At 46.0% G+C, this 18,968-nt stretch overlaps 1 protein-coding gene across 1 annotated transcript in view; it reads right to left on the bottom strand.

The window, feature by feature from the left end:
- The window catches only part of TMEM121 (transmembrane protein 121), a 58,198-nt gene that overhangs the window by 5,578 nt on the left and 33,652 nt on the right, over window positions 1-18,968 (bottom strand). The window lies entirely within an intron of this gene.

Raw genomic sequence — 18,968 nt, 5'->3', positions numbered from 1 at the left:
TCCATTTTTGGTGCCCTGTACTTGGCTAGGACAGAGTGGGGGAGACACAAGCCAGGTTCAACAGTTCAACAATAGATTTATTACTGGAGAGAATCAAGACCCTAACTCCTCCCTTGGGTCTATCTAAGTCAGAGTACTTGCTTGCAGAGGTGGGATCCAGCAGGTTCTCACAGGTTCCCGAGAGTAGGTTACAAATTATTTTTGTGTGCCAAGAGGGGGTTACTAATTGGTGATTTTGCTACGTGATTTTTGCCTTAGTTACGCCCCTCCTCTCAGCAGTAGTGCACAGAACTTGAAGCAGTCTAGCAGGAGGTGCACCGGCGTGCGTGGCAGCCTGCGCCTGCGTGCATTCGTTTCCCGCCCAAGGACCGGCGCAGCGGCTGTGTCCTTGCCGCAGCCCCGCCCAGGAATGCCCCGCCCCAGGAATGCCCGGCCATGCCCCCGTCGTGCCCCGCCCAGCCCCATTGGCACTACGCCACAGTTTGAATCCCACCACCATGGGAACCTGTTACTAAAATTTTTGGATCCCACCTCTGCTTGCTTGTCTTGAGCAGGTTTGAAGCTGTAGACTGTGTCTTCTCTTGGCTGCTTTCAAGAAAGTCCGCTGTGTCTTGCTTCCTTTCAGTTCTTTCAGTCTTTGTCTAGTTCTAACTGCTGTTAAACTTAACTTGTGCTCTATGGACCACCATATATTAATATGCACATCATGAATATTCCAGTCTCCAACTACCCTTAGCACCTCACTCTGACTGACTGGCTAGAACAAAAACAGGGGATTGCTGGATAAAGAGGGAAACTGCCTATTTGGGAAATGTCTTAAAGGAACAGGGGCTAACTAAAATACACTCCCTTAGAAGACTTAACAATGAACTAAAACCATGCTAACTATGGGGAAACTGAATCTTAATGGGGGAATAACAAAAACCTCTGTGGGGGCATGACATTGCCCAAGGTCATCCAGCTGGTTTCATGTGTAGGAGCAGGGAAACAAATCCAGCTCTGGTGAACCCAGAAACACTTCAAGGAAGTGTGCACGTGCTGCTGTTCTGCTCAAGACACACAATCATTGGAGACACACAATCGTTGGAGATGTTCAAGACACACAATCTTCCCAGGCCTTCTTGATAGAGTGAATATAGTTCTATATATAGCAGAATAGCATAGAAAATTATGCCGCTTTTACCCAAACCATGGACATATTGCTTTAGAAAATGTCTACGCTACCTTGCCAGAGAACCTGCCTAAGGGAACTTGCAAAAGGAAACATATCAAAAATTTTAAAGTATAATAAAAAGCAACAATTAATAAAGCTGATTAGTGAAAACCCAGCATTGAAAACATAAACCATCAAGCAGCTTGAAATGAGACTCGTGCAATTCTCAAGCGCAAATGAAAGCTATAAAAATAATTAATTCCTAATTCAAGTCAGGGTTAATGAAAGAAAGAAAGAAAGAAAAAGAAACAAAGAAAGAAAGAAAAAAGAGAAAGAAAGAAAGAAAGAAAGATGACAGGCAGACAGATATATAGATAACAGTGGCATATCTGCCTGGGGACATGGGGTAGCCCATGTTCCCAGGGGCAACTAATCTGGTCATGGGGGTGCAAAATTGGCACCCATGTGACCAGATCCCTCTCCCTGAGTCTTTGCCCTCCCTCAGCCCACCCTGTCATTGAAGAGGATGACGTGGGTGAGGGAAGCAGCGTAGCTGCTGCTTCCCTTCTTTCCAAGCAGATGGGCTGCTCGAAGGGAAGGGAAATGGCACGAGTGCTGCTGGAACTCTAGCCATGGCCACTTCCCCTCCGTTCAGCCAGTGGAGGAGCAAGCTGCCGGCTTCTCTTCCCCTCACCCACAGCGTCTCTGGCGCCTCGGATGCAGGGATGAGCTTCTCTTCCCATCCCTGCACCCGCGGCGCCAGAGAAGCCATGGGTGCTGCTGGGCAGGGAAGAGGGGCTGGACGCTGCACAGCTGGCTTTTCTTCCCTGCCCAGGCAGCAGCCCCAGTGCAAGAGAATCCCCTGCCCCCGCTGGCTCAGGTAAATGGGGCTGGGGGGAATGGGTGGGGGCGGGGCGCCACGCTGCACCAGGAGTGGGGTGGGGGCACCTGGCGAGGCTTGCCTGCCCTCACTTCTGAGTGATACCCTTGCGATCGCAAGATTGCCAGCATTTTTGTAGCCCATTAAATGACATATCAATATTTAAATGACATACTGATATTCCTCTGCTTCAAGTCATTCCTCTGCTTCCCTCCTGTCATGAGCCAGCCTCTAGGCACTGACCTGGGCAATGAAGACTCTGATGTACAGTCTGAGGACACTGCGCATTCAGGGTTGGCTAGTCATGAGGAAATGCAGGCAGCAGAGCCAGTTCCAAGTCCTTCCCTGGAAACCCAGGCAGAGCCTGATGCTGGGCAGCTGGGAGAGCCTTCAGGAATCTCAGAAGAGCCGAGTAATGAGCCAGATGCTCAAAGGAGGCAAAGACAGAAGCTGCAGAGTCAAAGGAGAAGTACTCATGTTGCTGCAAGGCATGGCAGAAGGCTCTGCCAGATGGAGGCATCTGCATCCAAGGCAGATTGAGCTCTTGGAGGATCCCAGCTTAATTAGCCAGGACTTTCTATATAAAACCTCCCTTGGGCTTGGCTCTGCCTGGGTGCAACGAGCGTACTTCCTGGTAAGCTCCATTTGCCTATTCTCCCACTGACCTCTGGCTCCCAGCCTACCTGCCTGATCTACCTGTGCCTTGACCATGCCTTTGCTTGCTGCCTGCCCTGACTCTGGACTGGTTGACTACACCTCATGTGCTGCTCACCTTGCCTCTAGCTTGTCCGGCTACACCCTAACTCCTGCCTGCCTGCAGCACACCTCCCCTTCTCCGGCACCCCCCGCAGTGTCCTCCCTCCTGCAAAATCTAAGCTAAGGTGCAGGAGTGCTTGAGCTCGAGCACTCTAAACACAACACAGCTGGTGAGAGCGGATCCCTCCAGAAAGGCATTTTAAAACCCTTTAACTGTCATATCGATATTCTTCATATCGCTGTTATGAGGGCTTGAGGAATATCGAAATGACATTTTTGCTTCTAGAAAAATGTGGGCTGTCAATCCTCGGAAATAACTGCGAGGAATCGGGGTGGGGGGGGGGGGCTAGAAAAAGCAAAATCTGGCAGCAAGAGAAAACATTGGGGTTTCCCCCCTATTGCTAATTGCGGGGTTTCTGAGATCTTCAGCACAGTAAGTATAAGCATGTCATAGAAATCTCTGCCCCGAAGAACATAAGAACATAAGAACAAGCCAGCTGGATCAGACCAAAGTCCATCTAGTCCAGCTCTCTGCTACTCGCAGTGGCCCACCAGGTGCCTTTGGGAGCTCACATGTAGGATGTGAACGCAATGGCCTTCTGCGGCTGTTGCTCCCGATCACCTGGTCTGTTAAGGCATTTGCAATCTCAGATCAAAGAGGATCAAGATTGGTAGCCATAAATCGACTTCTCCTCCATAAATCTGTCCAAGCCCCTTTTAAAGCTATAAAGGTTTGTGGCCATCACCACCTCCTGTGGCAGCATATTCCAAACACCAATCACACATTGCGTGAAGAAGTGTTTCCTTTTATTAGTCCTAATTCTTCCCCCCAGCATTTTCAATGAATGTCCCCTGGTTCTAGGATTGTGAGAAAGAGAGAAAAATGTCTCTCTGTCAACATTTTCTACCCCATGCATAATTTTATAGACTTCAATCATATCCCCCCTCAGTCAGCCTCCTCTCCAAACTAAAGAGTCCCAAACGCTGCAGCTCTCTTCCTCATAGGGAAGGTGCTCCCAGTCCCTCAATCATCCTTGTTGCCCTTCTCTGCACTTTTTTTTCTATCTCCTCACATATCCTTTTTTGAGATGCTGGCGACCAGAACTGGACACAGTACTCCAAGTGCAATTAAGCGACCACTGCTTTATATAAGGGCAGACAATCTTTGCAGTTTTATTATCAATTCCTTTTCTAATGATCCCCAGCATAGAGTTTGCCTTTTTCACAGCTGCCATGCATTGAGTTGACATTCCCATGGAACTATCAACTAAGATGCCTTCAATCCCTTTCCTGGTCTGTGACTGATAGCACTGACCCCAATAGCGCAGTAATGTGAAGTTTGGATTTTTTGTCTCCCTATGTGCATCATCACTTTACATTTTGCTTACATTGAACTGCACATTTTGCCATTTCTGGAGCCCACTCATCCTAAGATTTATCAAGGTCCGCTTTGAGCTCCTCGCAAATCCTTCCTTTGTGGTTCTCACCTCACACCCTACATAATTTGGTATCATCTGCAAACTTTGGCCACCACGCTTACCCACCCCTTACTTCCAGGTCATTTTATGAATAGGTTAAAGAGCACTGGTCCCAAAAGCGGATCCTTGGGGGACACCCACTCCCGACATCTCTCCATTGTGAGTAGAACTTCCCCATTTACACCCACTCCTTTTGTTTCCTGTTTCTCAACCAGTTTTTTAATCCATAGGGAGGACTTCCCCTCTTATTCCTTCATTGCCGAGTTTTCTCAACAGTTTCCCTGGTGAGGAACTTTGTCAAAAAAGCCTTTTGGAAATCCAAGTAGACAATGTCCAATCGGGTTCACACCTCTGTCCACATGTGCCTGTTTTACACCCTCAAAGAACTCTAGTAAGTTTTGTAAGACAGGATTTGCCTCTGCAAAAGTTTTTTCACATGCTGACTCTTTCTCCAGCAGCAGGTCTTTGCTTTTCTACATGTTTTATAATTTTATCTTTTAATGGATAGATTCTACTAATTCTACTACAGGAACAGATGTCAAACTGACTGGCCTGTAATTTCCCGGGTCCCCCCTTAGATCATTTCTTAAAGATTGGTGTGACATTGGCCATCTTCCAGTCTTCAGGGATGGAGCCTGATTTCAGGGATAAGTTGCATATTAAAAGTGAGAAGATCAGCAATTTCATGCTTTGAGCTCTTTTAAGAACTCTTTGGGTGAATGCAATCTGGGCCAGGGGATTTGGTAACATTTTAGTTTATCAATGGCTGCCAGAACTTCTTTCCTTGTCTACCACACTACTATCTTCGCTAGTTGCCCCCTCCGGATTCCCGGGCCTCCTACAGAAGTGCTTCTTGGTTCAGGTGCAGGAATGTTCCTCACCTCCTCTTTGGGTGAAGACATGCATGCAAAAGGAATTCATCTCAGCTTCTCTCTGCAATCTCCTCTTGCCATCTTTTAGCTTTACACACCCCTTTGTTCCTTTATGTCATCCTAACGGGCCTACCGGCTTCCCCTTGCTGGCTTCCTGCTTTTTTGATGTACTTGAAGAACTTGTTTGTTGCTGGTCTTGATGATGTTGCGCAGCCATCGCGTTCCTATCATAATCCTTTTTTTTGCCTCCCCTTTACAGCTAACCCTTGCTTCTCTTTTTGCTGCCACCATTTGTGTTCCCTCTCATTATTCTTTCTCATCAGTCAAACTGGACTTCCATTTTCTAAAAGACATTTTCTTTTTTCTGATAATTTCCTCAACCTCTTGTTAATCCATGGTGGCTTTCTTTTGGACTGGGTGCTGCCTTTTCTAACCTTGTGGAACAACATTCCAGCTATTGAGCTTTTATTACTGTGTTTTTTTAAATAACCTCCAAGCTATCCTGGACAGTTTTGACTCTCTTGATTTTCCCTTTTCAGCTTCCCTGCACACTATCCCCTCCATCTTTTTGAGAAATTTCCCTTTCTTGAAAGGCTAGGAATGTAACTACGTTAATTAGTAGATTTGCCACTTTGTTCGCGATGCTGGAGATACTGAATCCTGACAGCATTGTGAGGTCGCTTTTGTTCCTATCGGCTCTCAACAACACTGACTTCCTCGCACCAGGTCCTGGGTCCCACATAGAATTAGATCTAGGATCACCTCTCCCCTGGTTGGTTCCACAAACCATTCTGCTCTAAGACACAGTCATTTAGCATATCCAGGGAATGCTCTCTCCCTTACTATGACCTGAACATTGCATTTTTTTCCAGTTTATATGGGGATAGTTAAAACTCACCCATTACCACTACATATTTTTGCTTTTGTTGGCCTCCCTAATTTCTTTTTTTCCATCTCTCAGAACTCCTCTCTTGTGCACTTTGGTCAGGAGGCGTATCATAATATATTCCTAATATTAAACTGTCCTTCACACCTGGTAGTATTGATATCCACAGTGATTCTGTAGGGGACCAGCTCCCCTTGCATTGTCTATTTTTTATGTGATACTAATGCTCTCTCTTTGATGTAAAGGGCAACTCCACTCCCCAATGCGCCCTGTCCTATCCCTTCCTATAGAGCCTGTAGCCTGGTATAACAGCATCCCACTTGGTTCTCCTCATTCCACCATGTCTCTGTAATGCCCACTATATCGTAAAAGTCCTCCTCCTTCAAAAAACTCTGTATTCTAGCTCCCCATTTTTTAGGTCGAATGCTTCTACTCATATAGCATAGAGACACCTGTATACTTCCCTGTCTCTGTCCTTAACCTGGGATTTTATGTGCTTTACCCTCAAGTCTTTTTGTAGACTACTATCCCTTGTCACATGCACATTGCTATGTTCCTCACTCTTGTATGTGGTTGATTTAGAAAAACCTCCTCTCTCTGTCTGCATCCCTCATAGATACTCGTATTCTGAACCGAAGTCACCTCAGCTCCTCTGTCGGCTTTCCACCCAGTGATCAGTTTAAAAGCTGTTTCTGCCACCTCTTTTTTAATCGTTGAGCGCCAGCAGCCTGGTTCCCTCTTTTTGGTTAAGATGAAGCCCTCGGCCCCGCTTGTACAGGCCTCCCCTGTCCCACAAGCTCCCCCAGTTCCTGACAAATCTTGAAACCCTCTGCCTTTACACCACCTTCTCATCCATGGACGCATTGAGACCCTGTATCTCCTCGCTTGCCTAGCTTTCGCCTCTGCTGCGATGGAACGGGTAGCATTTCTGAGAATGCCACCTTGGAGGTCCTGGACTTCAACCTGTTTCCTAGCAGCCTAAATTCTAGCTTCCAGAACCTCCGCTGGCTACATTTCCCAATAATGTCGTTGGTGCCAATGTGGGACTTCACAACTGCATGACTCCACCCCAGCACTGTCTAAAAGCCTATCTAGACGAAGCGTGACATCCGCGAACCTTCGCGACCAGGCAGGCAAGTCACCATGCGGTCAATATCATGCCTCTCTACAAACCCAACTCTCTACATTTCTAATGATCGAATCACCCACTACTAAGTGAGCCCCCCACCTCCCTCGTAGGGTGGGTATCCTCGAGTGCTTGAGAGAGGATAGCTGATCACCAGTTAAGGAAGGGATCCCATCTAAGGGAGCATCTTCCCCCCACCTCTACAGACTGGCACCCTCCATCCCCAAGGCCTTCATTCTCCATGACATCTTGAAGAGATGTCACCTTGGGGAGTGGGACCCGGCTGTTAGGTCCCTGAAAGCCTCCTGTCTGTCACCCTCTCTGCCTCTTTCAGCTTCTCCAGGTTCGCCACCTTGGCTTCAAGAGAACGCACACGTTCCTTGGAGTGCCAGGAGCTCATTGCAGCCAGGGCACACCCACGACTTCTGTCCTAGTGGCAGGTAATCATACATGTGACACTCAGAGCAAAACACTGGAAAGCCCCCCATCCCCCCCTGCTGGCTTTCAAGGCTCTTCATATATCTGATTTGTTTTAGATATTTAGATATTAAGCTTTTAGTCACTGCCCCTGAGCTATCTGCACGCATTCATCTGTCAAATATGTCCTTATTAATTTTAAAAAAAATTAAATTAAAATTGCGCGCGATCACGCCAGGCTGAGTGCTGGTTCCAGAGACTGAATTAAAGCCCTACTTCTCAGGATAAAAGCCCCACCTCTTAGGACAAAGAGCAACAAGAGATGAACTCTGTTAACCCCTATTAAGCCCCACCTTCCAGATGCAGCAGCCTTACAAGGAGAAAAAAGAGATAACCCCTGTTAAAATAACACTGTTTTAAAAGCTGTGGCTTTGAGAAAAGCCCTCCAAAATGAACACCAGCAGGTCACTCTGCTCTTCCTGGCCAAGTCTCTTCTGCTGCTACTCCTCTCTGCTGGTTCCAGAGACTGAATTAAAGCCCCACCTCTCAGGACAAAAGCCCCACCTCTAGGACAAAGAGGAACAAGAGATGAACTCTGTTAACCCCTGTTAAGCCCCACCTTCCAGATTCAGCAGCCTTACAAGGAGAAAAAGAGATAACCCCTGTTAAAATAACACTGTTTTAAAAGCTGTGGCTTTGAGAAAAGCCCTCCAAAATGAACACCAGCAGGTCACTCTGCTCTTCCTGGCCAAGTCTCCCTTGGTACCTTGGCTGCGGGGCAGAGCATCAGTGAGTAATTGGCATTGGAAATGTTTTCTGTGAAATCATTTTGCACACCTCCTTTCTCCAATCTTTTTTTTGGGGGGGGGGTGTGTCTCTTCAGTTGCAGTTATTCCATGTGCTATTGCTGAAAATGTATTATTCCTGATGGTGGGATATCATCCATTATGCAGAAGGACAACTCTTTCCCCCTTTTTCCTTTTGTGCAAGCTCTCTAGTGTTTCTGCACATTTTGAAGTGGCCATTCAAAAATGTATCAGCCTCTATTTCCGCTGCTGAGAACTACCAACCCAAAATGGAAGTGAACAACACCTGGAGCAGGTGCTACTACCTTAAGGAACCGAAACACATAGCTGCCCCCCAACCAAGAATCACATGTTTTTTGCCAAATTTGATCTTCAGTAATGCATGATCGTTACTGCAGCAGACCCTGATTACATGCAGTGATTACTCCTAGTTCTCTTTTCAATCAGCCCAGCTTTAAAATCACTCCCTGCTGTAATATTACATTGGCAGTTTGATATGAAATTGACAAAGCTGATCCAGTTGACTATGCTAGTTCGAATCACTGCCTGAACTAAGATCAAAAGTTATATGTGAAATTGGCAAAGCTGTTCCAATTGACCTTGCTCGTTTGTATATCTGCCTCAATGTTACATCGCTAGTTTAATATGACAAACAGAAAAAAATGTAATGTTTGTTTTGAAAACATAGGAGGAGGGGAGGACAAAATGGCTGAAGAGGAGACCAGGTGTTTGCACAAACTGGAAGCCAAAAAAACCCAACCCCAAACCTACTGGAGCAAGTTCCATTACGGGAAAGAACAGAAACAGGTAGGCCACCCACCCTCCACAAAGAGCCACATCTTTTGGCCAAGTTAGAGCTGTAGTAACACACAATCATTATTGTGGCAGTCCCTTGTTAATTTCATTTGCTCCTAACTGTGAATGCAGTACATCTTTACCTTAATGTAACATCGCTAATTCAAGATGAAATTGACAAAGCTGATACAGTCAACCTGGATTGTGTCAGTGCCCTAACGTTCTATCCCTAATGCGATATGACAAAGAGATTTAAAAAAAAAATTCCCTTGGAAAATGGATGACGAGTGGGAGGAGAAAATGGCTGAAGGGGAGGTTGGATAACTACACAGGAACATGGATGTGCCCAGGTGTTTGGTAGGATGGAGAAGTACAGACCATTTCAGCATGATCCCTTGTTCAACAGAATCTGCTCTGAAACAGATTTTTTAAAAAAAATTACGGTAAAAGTGCTCAGGAAAAATGAAAAGAAAATATTTCTGCAACCAAATGGAGCAAAATAAATGCAGAATTAAAAGGAATAACAATTTGTGTGGGAAAGGCCATTATTTTGAAGCATAAGGCTCAGGTTGTTTTTGCCCAAAGGCCTTGATTCCTTATGTTGAGTAGGGCTCAGAACAAGACACATGCCAAAGCCCCAAGCAACATTTCCACACTGATAAGCAGCATATGAATCCATGATGCTGCCTTGAGTCTATCAGGGTCAGTCTTTTCTATACTGTCCTCATTGGCTTTCCACAGTCTCAAACAGAAGGCCTTCATATCACTGACTTGGGGAGGAAAGTACTGTCAAATTACAGCTGATCTTGTAGGGCTTCCAAGACAAGAGGCAACAGAGGCGGTTTCCTGTGCTGTGCAGCAACTCAGGACTTCCTTGGTAGCCTCCCACTCAAGTATTAACCAAGGCCAAACCTGCTTATCTTCCAAGATCTGATGAGACTGGGCTAACCTGGGTCATCCTAGTCATAGCTAGTAAAGATTGCCTAATCATGGTGCAGAGGGGTGCAAATTCTTGACTTACTCATAATGTTCTAACTTCACACATCATACATGGATGGCTACCTATACCTGAAACAGGAGCCCTGTGGCACAGAGTTGTATGTGGCAGCAGGGGTGTATTTGCCAAGTGACAGGGGGTACCCTCTGTCCCCAGGTGCCACTGATCTGATCACGTGAGGGGCGCAAAATAGCCCCCCCCAACATGACCAGGAAGATGGCAAGGCAGCAGGAAGTCCTGCTGCCTTGTCATCTTCTGGATCCCTCGGCCCCACCCCCAAGCTTATAAAAGCAAAGGCCCCAGCACAGAGCCTTCCAGTTGCCCAGAAGGGAGGGCAGAAGGGACTGTTCAGAGGTGTCAGCTGGGAGGGGCAGGGCTTGGAGGTGGGGCCGGGGGTGCGTAGGGTGGGGCGCCCAGAGGACGGATGTCTCTTGGTGCCATTTTCCCCCGGTACGCCTCTGCATTGCAGTACTGCAATCCAAACTCCGCTCACAACCTGAGTTCGATTCCAACAGAAGTTGGTTTCAGGAAGAGGGCTCGAGGTTGACTCACCCTTCCATTCTTCTGAGGTCAGTAAAATGAGTATCCAGTTTCCTGGGGAAGAGTGTAGATGACTGGGGAAGGCAATGGCAAACCACCCCATAAACAAAGTCTGCATAGTCAATGTCATGATGTGTAGTCATCCCATGGGTCACCCTATGCTTCTATGTTTACCTTTAATCTTTTTAAATTTGATATGCTGGGCATTAAACCTGGGACCTTCTGCATGTAAAGCTGATACTCTATAGCAGAGGCGCACCATGGGTAAATGGCGCCCGGAGACAAATTGTCTCTGCCCCACCGCCTTGTAAATGGTGCCCGGAGACAAATTGGCTCTGCCCCACTGCCACCCTGGCTCCGCCCCCTGATGCCCCCAGGCTCCACCCCCACTGACCTTGACCCCGCCCATGTCACCATGGACATGGGCAAGGTCTAGGGTGCCCACCTCCCCTCCCCCTGCTGGCTGGGCTCCCAGCTGCAGTCTCTTCTGACTGGGGAGGGGACGAAGGAAGGGAAGGATGGGGGAGTCCAGGGGGGTTGAGGGTGCTTGGAGGCAGCAGGAAGTCCTGCTGCCCCATCATTTTTGCATGCCTCGACTGACACGGATAGCTTGAGGCACGCGAAAATGACGAGGCAGCAGGACTTCCTTGTCACGTGGGGGGCCAATTTTGCGCCCCCCACATGATCAGAAGAGTGACGCCCGGGGACAAGGGGTACCCTAGGTAGATACGCCACTGCTCTATAGTTGCTCTATGATGCTCTACTGTTAAAATTGATGCTCTACTGTTGAGCCACAGGGAGTGGCATAGAGTCCATCTGTTTCCATGCAACTGCTTACTATCAACTCCTATCAAGGGACCAGCAGTTCCCTTAGCAGCTATATACATTTTTTTCTCCTTTTCCTTTAGTGCGACAGATATTATAGGTTGATTCCCTTACAAGGAAGAGCCATTACAGCTATACCATGTGATTCCAAGCTGGGTAATTGTAGATGAGGGAATGCTTTTGATAGGTATTTGCACTTTAATCATGATTTGCTCCTGCCCAGGGTGCTAGGTTTTCAGAAGACTGCATCAACCTTTCATAGTGCAGATGGCTTAATCTGACAATCAATCTAGCGCCTAGACATGCAGCCCAACCTTCAGGGCACAATGCAAGATCCACCCAGAGACAGACTCCAAGTGGTTCTGCAGAGCTAGAATAACTCCTGGAGGGACTAAATAATCTTAAGACACTGAACTCATATGACAATTTTCTCTGCTCCTAAAAGCTTGCATAGTCATTTGCTGACAACAGCGAAAGCCGCTTCCGTGATATGTTACTTTGCCGGTTTTTAAGGCACCAAATTGGACCTAAGTGGATGGTACTTTCATAGTGTTGCAGCCCCTGAGACCGAGAGGCCAACTTCAAATACCGGTATTCCAAAGTCACATAAATGGATTGCATAAGCGTATCCCAAGATTACTTGGACATCTGAAAGACTTGCAAAACAAGCATTTAGAGACGAGGGCCCTTTTCACACAAGTTCCAAGCCTGCTGATGTCTATTTTTGTCATGGAACTCCACACATTTCCCTCCCCCATGGGGTTCTAGAATCATTTCCAACAAGCTTTCACCTTGTTTCTGAAAGTACTTTTGCTGGGATGTTTTCCCCTGACACGTTTCCAAGCTAGCTTCTCTCACAATACAGTCATAGTGACACGATTCTGTTTTCCCGCCAAAAAAGGCTGGTCGTTATACACCCCCCCTGCACAGCCACCCATTCTCCCCTTCAGCATTTGGTTCGCTGTCCTTTCCATCCCTCACCACACTGCCTCACCCTACTCATCTTATTTTTATCATTTTTGTGGGTTTTTTTCTTTCTGGTTTTTTTTTTGGGATCATTGAATCAGCGATGCAATGAATCATTGCTACATGCGTGTGTGGAAAAAAGCAAAAAAAAAAGGATGGAAATCAAGAAATTACATTCTGAGGAGGGGAGTGCTGACAGATTTCAAAGAGAATTATGGGACTGAAAACACCTTCGAAATGAGGTGAGTGTGGTGTGTGGAAAAGGCCGAGCTTTGCCTTCCCAACTAGGGCTGTTATTTGCCCAGTCGGGGTGGGAAATTGCTAGGGCTGCCAAACCCCCAGTCCTGGTGGGGGTGCCCCCACCTCAAGCTCCTGCTGCCCACCTCCAATCCAACCGTTAGTGGAGGGGAACTGTAAAAAGTTGGAATTGTGACCATAATTACATCACTTCTGCGGAAAACCTGAAAGGGACTGTGATCCATCGAAGAACATCTGGAAACTCTATGGTAAAAAATAATAGAGTTTCTGGTGATTCCTAGAGCTACTGCTGTCTCTTCTTGTTTTCCCTGTAATGGCCATCACCACACTTGTGCCCCATCCCCAATTTCACAACCCCCAGTCCTCATGCCGGTTTCCCAGCTTGGCCTGGCAGCTCTGAAAATTACCCATCTGAAGTCACAATTCTGTACACTCCAGGAACTGAGGAACAGCAGAAAAAATGGAGCCACGTACTGATGCTCCAGCATTATTTATTTATTTATTTGCATTTATTCCCCACTCTTGGTCCACCCATTTCCCTAGTCTGTATGCCAAAGTTACCCCTGTTACATTATATTTTAGAAAGATTGCTTGCAAAGTTGAATGTAAAATGTGTGTATGTGTCTTTCTGTACAAACACACATGAATGCCTTCTGTTCTATCTTTAAAAAAGACAGATTTAAGGGAAGAAAATCCATTTTTTTGCAATACTAAAGACTAACCATCTGCCTCCATGAATAGCACAGGTTTTTTTTTTGTTATTTTGCCTTGAAATACATAATTTGGGTGTGTGTTAAACTTGCACATTACTTTTGGCTCCACTAACTAGTTCCATTTATCATTTGTCTCTATGATTTACGGATAGTTAGTAACAGAATTCTGGCTGTGAATTCTATGCAATACATTCCTGCTCTCTTCCCAAATAATCTCCCACATCCTTGGGTAACAAGAAGACGAAGAGTAGGAGGAGGAGTTTGGATTTACATCCCTCGCTTTTTTCGCGTAAGGAGTCTCAAAACAGCTTACAACCGCCTTCTCCTGTGATCCCCACAAGAGACACCCTGTGAGGCATGTAGGGCTGAGAGACTTTATTTTATTTAATTTTATTTATTAAATTTATAGGCTGCCTCATCCCCGAAGGGCTCGAGGCGGCTCACAACACGACTGTTTCCAGAACAGTAAATCAATACAACATAAAATCTAAACCCATTAAAAACTCAGCAGCAATTAATAACAATAAATATAGATTAAACAACAAAGGTTGTGTAAAAACACACACGCAGGTGCCCGATCTAAAGGCCAAAGGAGAGGGGAGGGGAAGGCAGGGCCCAAGATGGAAACAGGGCCCTACCAAGATGGAAAGAGGCAGCTTAGTTTCAGTTTCAGAGAGAACTACGACTAGCCTAAGGTCACCCAGCAGGCTTAATGTATAGGAGTGGGGAAACAAATCTAGTTCATCAGATAAGAGTTCACTGCTCATGTGGAGGAGTGGGGAATCCAACCTGGTTCTCCAGATTAGAGTCCACTGCTCTTAACCACTACATACTGATCCCACACTACTCGCACCTAGTGTTGTCCAGTCCCCTCTGGCCACACACAGGGGATGAAGGGGTAGGGTTGCTAGATCCATATTCAGAAGCTCCTAGAAATTTGGGGATGGTGACTCAGGAGGACAGAGACTACGGTGGGGTACAATGCGGCAGAGTTCACCTTCGAGTGTATCCAGTTTCTCCAGGGAACCAATTTCTGCAGTCAGAAGATATGCTATAATTCCGGGGGATCCCAAAGTTCCACCTGAAGCTGTCAGGGTCTTTTACTCCAGTCAATAATTAAACTCAGGAATATTTCAAGAGCTTTATTGAACCATGTCAGATCCTTGGATTCAGAAAGCCAGAGCTGGGGCTCTTTCCTCTGCCCCCAGTATATATCTTAAAACATTGCTCCTTTTGACAATCCCCCCTCCCATCCATTCCCAAAAGAATTTGCATAAGAAAAGGACAGTGAGAAAGCAACATTGTTAATATGGAACTTCAAGTCCCGACCGACTCCCTCCCTCCTCCGGGAAGCAGGAGATAAACCTAATTCACTAGTTACAAAACAAGCTATAGAGCCGTGGTAGGTACCCCAGGAGTATCTCCAGGGATCACACCTTTAACAAAGGGCTGATGGGAATTGTAGTTCATGAACATCTGGAGTGCCATAGGTTCGCCACCACTGCTAGAGAAATTCCAGCAATATGTGGGTCAGGTTCAAGGTTAACGCGAGTGCCAGGAGCTCACCACCAGGAGAAACCAGCCTGCTCCTGTGAGGCTGTCTGAGCAACAGGCCAGGTGCCTGACTCCATGAGATGCCAGCCCAGTGGGAGTCAGGCCTGACAGCATCTCTACCTGCACCCCACACAACCACCGACACAGATCCATTTTTCATGCAATATCAGAGGAGCCTGCAGGTCAAGCTGATCCCCCCCACCCAGTTTAGGGGGCGCCATCTTGATTCCTCCAAATTACCAGGAGAGAGGCACATCAGAACGGACTTCCTCCGCAACCCGGTGAAAATCCAAGCGGTAGGATTCGAGCCAACTGAGCCCCATTGAGTTAAAGCAACGGATATCACAAGTATTTCAAATTAACTAGGTTTTGGATTGGATTATCCGGATGGGAAGTAAATGAAAAGTATATTAAAAAGCAATGATCCTTGACCCATTTACCCTGGCGAGTGCTGTTTTAGAGTTAATTATTAATGCTAATGCCTCACAGTCTGAAGCCATTTTTTGCAAGAGAGTCTCTGGCTTCAGTCACTTTGTACTGCAAATGTGAAAGCTACTCATACACCATTTTAAAAGCCTCTCTCTGCTGCTTCCTCTTCTGCATGAGATGATTGTGCAGATAACACCACAGAGGTTCAAAGGCAATTGAAGCCTGATATGTGAAAATCAGGGTGTGTTTTGGAGAAGAGTAAATGCAGAGTAAATCCCGTGTTGCGGTGGGCATATAAATTGCAATTAGAGCTGGGGTGAGCTCAGGGAAGAGCTAGCTTGTTTCCGTGTGGTTTGACTGATCTATTTAGATATTTATACCCTGCTTGTCTCCCCAAAGGAAACTCAAAGTAGCTTACAAGACAGTTCTCACTTCTTTCATGTTAGCCTCACAACCATCATCCTGGGAGGGAAATTAGGCTTCCTCCGGGGGAAGGGGGAGAGGGTCAAGGTCACCCTTGAGGTTCCATGACTCAGTGAGCTTCGAAGCTGGATCCGCAAAGTCTTAGTCTGATCCCGTATCCACTGCAGCACTCTCCATAACTGATCAATTTGATCTGTGATCAATCCACAGAATTTTACGAAATGCCACATGTATTTTTAGAGGGTCTCAGGGCAAGTTTTCTGAGAAGCAACATTATTTAAGGTACCAGTTGAGGATCTGGAGTGATGGTGGTCCACCAACACCTCTTCCAGGGGGTCTTACTGGTTTCATTAGTACATCACAGGCCTAATTCTCACTGAGAAAGTAAATATGTGTCTGTATCACTTCATCAAGAAGGTCTGTGTGTGTTGGGGGGAAGGGTTAAGAATGAATGTGGAAGAAAAGGTTTTGGTCTTATTCATCCTATTATCACTGCATATAAGTGTATGATGAGGAAGTAGCACTTGGCATGTGCTCAGATGCACTCTTCATTCTCAGCTGTTCCCATTTCCATTGAGGACCAGCATTCTCAAGCTTTCACGATGAGATTGGGTTGATTTTCAGCTAGTTCAGGATTAGTAAAAAAAAAATCCTTGATATATCTAATTCTCAACATAACCAAATCTGTGGATACTTACATTCAAAGACTGGAGTCATGAACAGGCATGGCAGAGCTATAATACTGGGGGGAGAGGAGGGAGGTCTGGTAAAATTTGAAATCTTAAGGGAAAAACCCAGTGGTGGGATCCAAAAAATTTAGTAACAGGTTCCCATGGTGGTGGGATTCAAACACTGGTGTAGCGCCAATGGGGCTGGGCGGGGCACGGCGGGGGCATGGTTGGGCATTCTGGGGGCGGGGCATTAATCATTTCTCTGTTACTGTAAAAAATTCTTACTGTAAAAAAAAGTTCCTAATTTCCAGCTGGTATCTTTCTCTGTCCATAATTTAAACTCATTATGGCAAGTCCTATCGTCTACTGCCAACAGAAACAACTACTCTCTAATTGACTGCCTGTCAAATAATTCTTAATACTTTCAAATAATTTCTAATTTTGTTTCTAGAAATCAAAGAAGGATACTTCCTTGAACAAGGAACTTTACCATATTTCTAAAACATGTTTTTAAAACAGCCCAACAGGGAGAATTATCCTGTTTTCTACCTTCACTAACCAGCCACATAGGAAACAACAGGACTTTATGATTTTTGGGCCTAATGGAATTTCTAACGGAAAAGCAGACCCAATTAGTAACCCCTCTCGCACAATAATAATAAATAATTAAAAAACTCCACTCTCAAGAACTGGTGGAGAACCTGCTTGATCCCAATTTGAAAACCTGAGGGTTAAAAACCTTAAAATAGTAGGAGCACCTGTTCAGCTTTAAGAAATATCCTCTCAAAAGCCATTGTGGGGGTTGCTAAACAACCACAACAGTACTGCAAGCCTTCAAGCCTTGGTTTCTGACAGTAAAAGGCAGCAGGAGGGAATTGGGCTTTTTTGGTCATCGAGGGAGGACTTATTGGAGTTAGGTCTGGCAGCAATCACCAGGCAAGTTGCTACTGCCCAACTTTCATGACTCATCCAGACATGGCTGCTTGTCAGTGTCACCCATTAAAAACCAGTATGGTGTAACAGTTATAGTTTCAGACTAGGATCTGGGAAACCGAGGTTCTGGTCAGCCCTATGGAAATTTGCTGGGTGACCGTTGGCCAGTCTCACAGGGCTCTTGTGAAGATGAAATGGAAGAGAGGAGAATGATGTAAGATGCTCTGTATCTTTATGTGCAGAAAGGTGGGGGATAAATGGAATAAATAATATAACTGAAGATGAAGGGGGCAGATTAAAGGTAGGTTGGTTGGTGGGTAGGATGGAGAAAAAGAAACAGGGAAAGGTTGCCAGGGTGAGGGTAAGAGGAAGATGTTGTCAGAGTGAGGGAAAGAGGAAATAGTTTGGGGAGAGTGATACAAGGTAACGTGAGGCCACCCCCACAAGTCCTTGCAGGTCCTTTCCCCATCACAGGAACTGGGACTGCTCAACTGGTTCCCAGTTTTGCCCGGCTGAAACAGGTAAATATGAAGTCAGGGACTAGATAAAGATAGGTTAGCTGGTGGGTGGCCATGATAAAAGGAAGCAGGCGAGGGGGGGAACTGCAGGATTTTTCGGGGAAGGGAAAGAGGAAAGCACGGAGGAAGAAATGAGATCCTCTGTTGCAACTCCCCTGCTTCTCCCATTCTGTAATTGTTCAGGGACTGATTTCTTCCGGCCCACACTTGCCTAACATCAGATCAGAATATTTGATCTTTTGGCTCACCAACTGAACAACATTTCATTTCAGGCTTTCATACAGTATTTATGAGTTATCTCGATGCTCAAAGGCACCCCAAATGATGTAAAACATTAAAAAAAAACTCATTGCCACTTGTATGAATAGTTAATGAATTGTCCCCTGGAACATCAAGTAGGATGCATGACATTCAAGATCTAAAAACGTACAGGAAGGGAGGAGGGGTTTTCCTCCAGAGAGTCTCAGCCAGATGCTGAGAAATATAAGAGGGCCGCTGAGCCCGTGTCATTGCAAACAAATAGTTCACTGGATCCGGACTAAATTAATCATGCATACCAATTCTCTGTTGCCGCTGCAGAATCCCTGATGATGTCCTTCTGGGATCCCGATCCCTTGAAGCACTATTTCATAGAATTGTAGTTTTGGATGGGGCCCTACAGACCATCTAGCCCAAAACCTTACTCAATGCAGAATCAGCCTAAAACATCCCTGTTTTGCTTGAAGACTTCCAGTGAAAGGGAGCTCACAGTCTTGCTAGGCAGCTGATTCTACTGCTGCAATGCTCGTACTGTAAATTTTTCCCTTGATATCCCCCTTTCCACACTTAATTTAAACCCATTTTTGCAAATTCTATCTTCCGCTGTGACTGGACTTAAAAGAATAGGATTGTAAAGTGCAGCTAGGAACAAAGCACAAAAAGAAAAAGAAAAGAAAAACCTTCACAGGAACAGGACAGCGCGCTGACTGGGTA

The sequence above is a fragment of the Sphaerodactylus townsendi genome, linkage group LG05 (genome assembly GCF_021028975.2).
Source record: "Sphaerodactylus townsendi isolate TG3544 linkage group LG05, MPM_Stown_v2.3, whole genome shotgun sequence".
Taxonomy (NCBI): domain Eukaryota; kingdom Metazoa; phylum Chordata; class Lepidosauria; order Squamata; family Sphaerodactylidae; genus Sphaerodactylus; species Sphaerodactylus townsendi.
This window is presented reverse-complemented; position numbering and strand designations above follow the sequence as displayed.